The sequence below is a fragment of the Mercenaria mercenaria genome, unplaced genomic scaffold (assembly GCF_021730395.1).
Source record: "Mercenaria mercenaria strain notata unplaced genomic scaffold, MADL_Memer_1 contig_353, whole genome shotgun sequence".
NCBI lineage: Eukaryota > Metazoa > Mollusca > Bivalvia > Venerida > Veneridae > Mercenaria > Mercenaria mercenaria.
In genome coordinates this window covers 1-7,073 of record NW_026461677.1, presented here as the reverse complement: position 1 = coordinate 7,073, position 7,073 = coordinate 1, and the positions used below count along the sequence as shown (strand labels likewise).

At 32.1% G+C, this 7,073-nt stretch overlaps 1 long non-coding RNA gene across 1 annotated transcript; it reads right to left on the bottom strand.

Moving 5' to 3' along the window:
* Positions 1 to 682: 682 nt before the first annotated feature.
* Positions 683 to 5,219, bottom strand: LOC128553144 (uncharacterized). Its single transcript, XR_008369273.1, has 4 exons — positions 5,102 to 5,219; positions 4,283 to 4,414; positions 3,332 to 3,408; positions 683 to 2,626 (listed from the first exon to the last, which is right to left on the bottom strand). It is a non-coding gene; the product is annotated as an uncharacterized LOC128553144 (long non-coding RNA).
* Between the last annotated feature and the right edge of the window lie 1,854 nt (positions 5,220 to 7,073).

Genomic DNA, 7,073 nt, shown 5'->3' with positions numbered 1-7,073 from the left:
GAATAGCTTCCTCAATTAATCCCTTGATGATCATAACACCTTGCCTAGTCGTAACTGATTTCGGCAGTCCACACATTAAGAAGTCTTGTAACTGTTCGTTTCAAGACTTCAAACAAGACATCCATCTGGTAACTGTGCTATACGATATTTCATTATGTCCATAAAAGTCACAAATTTCACTAAAATGTTTCGGCCACGTTTTCCTTAAATATTCCTAGCTTTGATATACCCTCGAATTTCATGCAAATTTTCAGAACGTGATCTTACCATTTTGCATGCAGTATTTATGACTTTACCTAATTCAAAATAATCGTGTTAAAACTGGTTTAATATTTTTTGTGTATAACTTCATTCATCGCTAATCGAAGGATTACCTTTCAAGAAAACCTGATTTAACGAGAGTAGCACACATGTCTTTTGTGATTTAAATACAGTTGCATTACATATAAATCACTCCTCGTAATTTATTGATTTTTAATTCCTGTATTAGAATCATAAAAATGAAATCACAGGGAACATAATACAGTCCTTAGAGGTAGTATATATGTGTCATGGAATGTAAAAATGGGGCTTATGGACTAAAAAATGTTGTTTTTTTTACTTTTCTTTCTGAATTCTATGACATCTCATAAGAAATTCCTGAAAACTTGAGGGTCAAATCTCAAAAAATGGTGAAGTTACATTTAATTTTATGTTGACGACCATTTTTAGATATGTTCAAATCTGCACTGATTTGGAGGTATTTTTCTTGCCTTCAGGTAAGTATATTAAATACAGTTTTGTAAATAGAAAATAAAATAAAGAAGCAAATTAATGTGTTCAATTTCTTTATTTAATGTCAAAACAACATTTTGAGACAAAAAGCGGAGTGCAGTTAACAAATATTTTCATTTCTGTTGCCTAGCAACCAGAAAATATTTCATTTTTCTTACTATTAAAGCTATACATGACAATAATTTAAGTGCACTTATGTCACAAATGAAATTAATTTCAAGATGAGTAATAACATTCTCTATCTAAACAGTCATGAAATTTTCTGGGCAATATATAAAGTGGTTTTGAAGAAAAAGTATTTTAATACACAGGCTATGTGCAAAATATTACATCTGCATACAGGCTATTTTTACAAAATTTACTGCACCTAGTAAGATTAATCTTCAGTGTTTTACAAGCCCTTAACAAGGTGCTTTCTTTGCAAATATGGCTATATGAAATAAATCTATGACAATAAAGCACAAATATAGTTACAAAACAGCGACTTCAATATTTCTGTTGCTTAGCAACAATGGACTTTTTCACAATTTCCATATTTTTTTTAGGTTTTTAGACTTATAATTTGACTTAAAAATTTGCATTAATTTAAGATCAAATGAAAAAGTAAAAAAAAAAAATATAATCAGACAGTCTTGAAAAATTGACGTCAATCTATTGAAAACTTTTGAAGATATACAGACATCTGATAGGAAGGTCCATGTTCAAAATTTTACTTCAATTTCAATTCCCTACAGAATATTGCTAGCATATTGACATTAATTTAAAATGAAGGTGTGCTGTTAAAAATTTGGTTGTAAAATAGGCATTGAAGCAAAGTACTATCAACCAAAGAACATTCATTAAAAAATATCTATAACTTTAATGATTCTTCCTGTTGCCTAGCAACCAGAGAATATTTCATCTGTTCTTGTTGTTATATAACTAACTACCCATGCATGCTGATAAAATGTTTTGTGATATGAAATAATCTTCATCCAAAATCTAAACAATGTTTCAGGAAACACACTTGAAGATTTCTATCTAAAATAAGAAGGTATTTTGAGACAAAATAAGTTCTTTAACAAAAAAAAAAAAAAGCATTGCGTAAAATTTCATTTGCAAACGGAATTTCACAGCAACTTCGAATCACAGTTATAATGGTTTAATCATCGTTTTAAAAAACCCTCAAGAACATAGTATTTTCATATAACTGAGTGTTCAGAATCTAACAAGAATTAAAGCAAAACAATATCCACAAAAAATTACAACCTATATTCTGTTGCCTAGCAACTATAAAATTTTTCACCACTTCCATAGCATTATTAGTATATCATTATATGCTCGACATTTGCAAAATAAACGAACTTGAAACAAAAACTAAATTATATAGATAGAAAATCAAAACAGTGCGTTAAGAAGCAATCTCAAAAATTTTAAGACAAATACCTCTGACGTGCCACATTCAGACCTGGAAAAGCTTTTACTACAAGCATAGCATTTTTATCGGGCACTTGCTTCAATATAGTTACTTTAACTTCTTCAGAATCAAAATATTCTTTGCAACATAAAACACCCGGTTAAACTGAACTGACAAAGAAATGTTGGTATTTAGACAACTGTTTAAACAGGTTTAAAATACTGTTAAAGAAATTGCTTCCAGCTGTAAAAAAAACAACAGGTGTTTCAGGATTATCAACTACTTGTGGAACATTGTGACCCCCTTTTGATGACTGTCTCACAGTGTCAGCCATTTGGGTCATAGTTTATGCATCAGAATCTCTTCACTTCACTTTCCATACACCGAAGTGCTAATCTGGGTCAAATTTCCTGTGCCCTGTCACCAACATACTCATTGCAACAGTCTCATGTAGGCCTGAAATTTAAAATGTCATGGTAATATTCAGCTAATAAAACTTTTATCAGCATTTTCAAGTAAAATGAGCAGGGCCATGAGAAAACCATTATTATGATTTTGTGACCAGTATGGATTGAGATGTATCTGTATCCATACTGGTTGTTAATGCAGTGTTGGTTTTCTCATGATGCAGCTGATATGATATTTGTCTTTAGATGACAGTCAGATATAATCATGTCATTTCCATCCAGTCACAAAGACACAATGTTGGTTTTCTCCTGATGTGGCTCAAATAATAGCTTAATACTAATTACAGAAAGATATAACTTCTCAAAACTTTGTAAGTATTAGTGACCTACATGCATTCATCCAACTTTTTTAGCTTGAAATACATATGTTCTATGGATTTGATAACCTCAGAATAATGGCAAAACCTTTCTGAAGCCATTTAGTACTGCTCATGTGAACTATCTAACCATTATCACCTTGCACATCTGAGCAGGCTTATCATAAGTCTGCACTATGTACTACTCAATTAATATTGCACAGTATCCATGAATGCTGGAAAGAGATACATTGCCTCAGCACATTATCATGTTACTCCTTTTTAGAAGACATACTAAAATGCTTCTTACATACTTGCAATACATTTTGTTATTTGTTATAAATCATGGGCATAAAATAACTATAGAAAATTGTTTATTACAGCCGAAGAAATCTTACCCTTTAAAGTGCTCCATAACTGCATACCAAATGACATAGTTGTTTTAATTCTGTCCAGCCGCATTATTGAAATGTATCTAATAAAATTTAAAAAAAACTAATTAACAAATTAAATCAAATGCAAACTGTTTTAAACAACAGTTAAGATACTCATTTTTAATGTGTTGTATGTTTTACTAATCATACAGTTTTACAAGTGGATACATTTTTACAAAGGAGTAAAAGTATGTTTTTCTTCTGTACTTATAACAGAATGTAACTAGTCTTGAGTCAGTGAATATGCGAGTTTTATCATTCAAAAAAAAAAAAAAAGAAAAAAAAAAGGTCAAGCACTTAAACATTTAATGCTTGCATTTTTTTGCAATTATATCGCTGATGATTTTAAAACCATGTCATAAACCATAGTCAATCATAGATGTTTGCACCTTTAGTTCTGTCTATATTGTGCCATTTGCCAACAGCTGTTGCTTTTTTACAATAGTCAGATTCAAGCCCCTTTCATTAATAATAAAAGTCTGTTTGCCAGCAAGAAATACAAAAAGATATAATATTTACATAATATATGTTCATAATGCATTTTACAATTAAAATGCTAATTTTCTAAAATGTAATTCAATTTGGACAATGCTGTTTATAGTTTATTCAAAGGGAAGATCATAAAATATTAATGACTGAATAGTAAACACTGTGGAGACCCGACTGCATGGATATGCAGGTTCATCTTGATCTACACTGACCGCAAAGTTTGACAGCATGCAGGGCACTCGTCATCATTCATTGATAATTTACTGACCCAGTTACGAACAGTGCAGATCATGATCAGACTGCACAGATGTGCAGCCTTATCTCAATCTGCACTGGTGGCAAAATAAGACAAAAGCATCGCTACTATGCTAAGAGTTTAATACGGTATTTAAGCATACAAACTGTCAGATTTTAATATTCTTATACCTGATCCTTCTGCACATACACCAAACACATGGCGCTTCATTAGGGTACGGAAATAAATTGGTAGATAATGCACCTGCTGTGCAAAATCCCAGGGATAATAGTATTCAACGTCAAGAGTGCATGGTGGACTGCCTGAAACATGACAAAATAATTTCTTTAAATGTATATGCCGATATCATAATACTGTGTATATTCAGTAATTAAAAACTGACTTTGCTTCATGTCGCTTTTTAATAAGCAACTTCTCATTGTATGCACCAACATTTGGTGTGGGTAGAGTGTCGGATTCCTTCCCACGTGAAATTTTACCACGACGTTCGCAACACAAGTACATGCTCAGAACTCCAGAAAGCAAACGTTGAGAGAAGTTAATATAAGTTGTAAGAACTTTACAACTGCATGATGTAAACTGAGTAAATTTAATCCCACAGATTTTGCAAGACAAACATCCTCCATATATTTAATGTAAATGACTTTGTACTTTTTAAATATAATAATTATATGGCAACATCATTAGTATGGATGAAATTTATGATCCCCTTACACACCGTTTGGCAGCACAGTTTAGTGCACAAGTTTGTAATTCTTAGCTACACCACTTAGGTAAATGTGAGCTAGTACTAGATTGTGACAGTTCAAATTGACTCATTTTAAAATGTTAATGGTACAAATTTATGGTCTTTAAGGCGGCCATAACTTGGTTGCTAACAAATCTTTGCTAAATCCTTCCTCAGTTTCAAAGTTTCATTACTTCCGGGTTCAATCATTTCGACAAAAATGCGTATTTTCTCATAATATTAGAAAGAAATTCATACTTACACAACTCAAAAATTTTACGTACAAATCCAACATCAACATTAAAACGTCAGTGAATCGTTTAAACTAACATAAATAGACGCATTTCCAGAAAATACACCGTTTTTACATTACGTAATAGGTCGCTCAGAGTAATCAATATTTTGTGTAAATTCAATTGTCACCGGTTGCAAACCACGAAATGAGAGAAACCAAAAAAAGACGTAAACAAATCTCGCATTTTCTCGATAACGACGTCAACGTCCATAAGCCCCAAAAACAACATTCCATGACACATATAACATGCTTTTATTGTCTAGAAATATCAAATTAACTTTTAACATTACCTAAAAATATATCATTCATCAAGTAAACCCGTAAAGCGTCTTAACAAAGAAAAATCAGTTCCCCAAGAAATTAACTCTGAAATAGCTTAAACCCCTAATTTGGCATAAAAACTATGTTTGATATTTCCTTCAATTATTCTCAAACCTGGATTCTCAGTCTATGCGCAAATATCATATTTGCTCGAAATTGATATGGAAAACATTTAAAGATAAATATGCAAAAGGGAAAGCGGCGTTCCAAAAACACAGCCTCCCCAATCCACAACTCACAGCACGCGGACACACACATACACACACACACACATACACACACACAATATTCTTTGCTTTGACCTATATTCAAACTCGATTTAGACTTCATCATGTCATGAAGATCATTCTGATCAAATTCCTCAAATATTCAGTGAAAAATACAGCACCGATTGTATACACATCTTTTTTAACCGACCATGTGACTTTTGTGACCACATGTAAGTCATATTCAAATTTGACCTAGATTTCTTCAAGAAAAACATTCTGGTCATAGTGCAAGAAGATCCAATGAAAATGCACCCCATACTGCAAACGCATTCTTTAATTAGACCCGGTGACCTAGATTTGGATTCCATATGACCAATATTCGAACATGTCCTAGAGGTAATCATCCTCGTCAAATAGCAATAAGGAGCGAATACAAAAACACATGCACAAGCTACGTGTAAACAGTAGACAGACGACAGACATCCAGCAACCAGAGTAGGTAACATTAGTAGTTATATATATGGGGTAGCGAGCGCAGTTTAATCTAATTTAACATTTAACCCTTGACCTAAACCGACCAATGCTGACCAATTTTAACAAATTTAAAACAAATTTTAACAAATTGTTGTTAAAACCTATAGTAAAATATGATTAAAGATAATTTTAAACACTTCCACCAAATATTTGCCAAAATCCTGCCAAGTGGCAACAATGTGGCAGTCGCTGCCAACTTGACAAACTTTTGGCAGAACGTTGGCAAACACAAATTCAACCAATCAAAAGCCTGCCATTTTTCTGCCAAGTGGCAGCAATGTGACAATGTCTGCCAACTTGACAAACTTTTGGCAAACTTTTGGCAGATTATTTTTATTGATAAAATGTAAAGGTATTTGATTTTATTTTCAATTAGTAAGTATATTATTAGGGTACACATAGTAATTAAAACTTTAATTAAACTTTTAATCCAAAAGGCTGTTTCTATCATAGGATACAGGTTCATCTGATATGTAGAATTTGATGTAACTGCCCATCAAAAGCATAAATGTTAATTCTGTAAATGCTGAATCGTCATACGGGTGAATATCAAACATTGTTCCTTGTTTTAGATAAATTTTAATTTTTTTCTTATACATAGATATTAACTTATCAGTGTCAAAGTCCTCAGCTGCCTCAGCTGTTATATTTACATTATCAAATATACCAAAAAGTAAAACATCATCCTGAGGCCTATTATTTCGCCACCTAAATATAAAATGTGATATTGGGCTTTTAGTCGGTTTATACGGTTCACCCGGAGAGCTCGCACCCTTTAATAAAATCTTAATATCTATTATATAAGTTCCGGTTTTTCCGACTATAAACACACCACTCAAAAGCATATTTAGTACATCTATTTTATATGTTGGTTT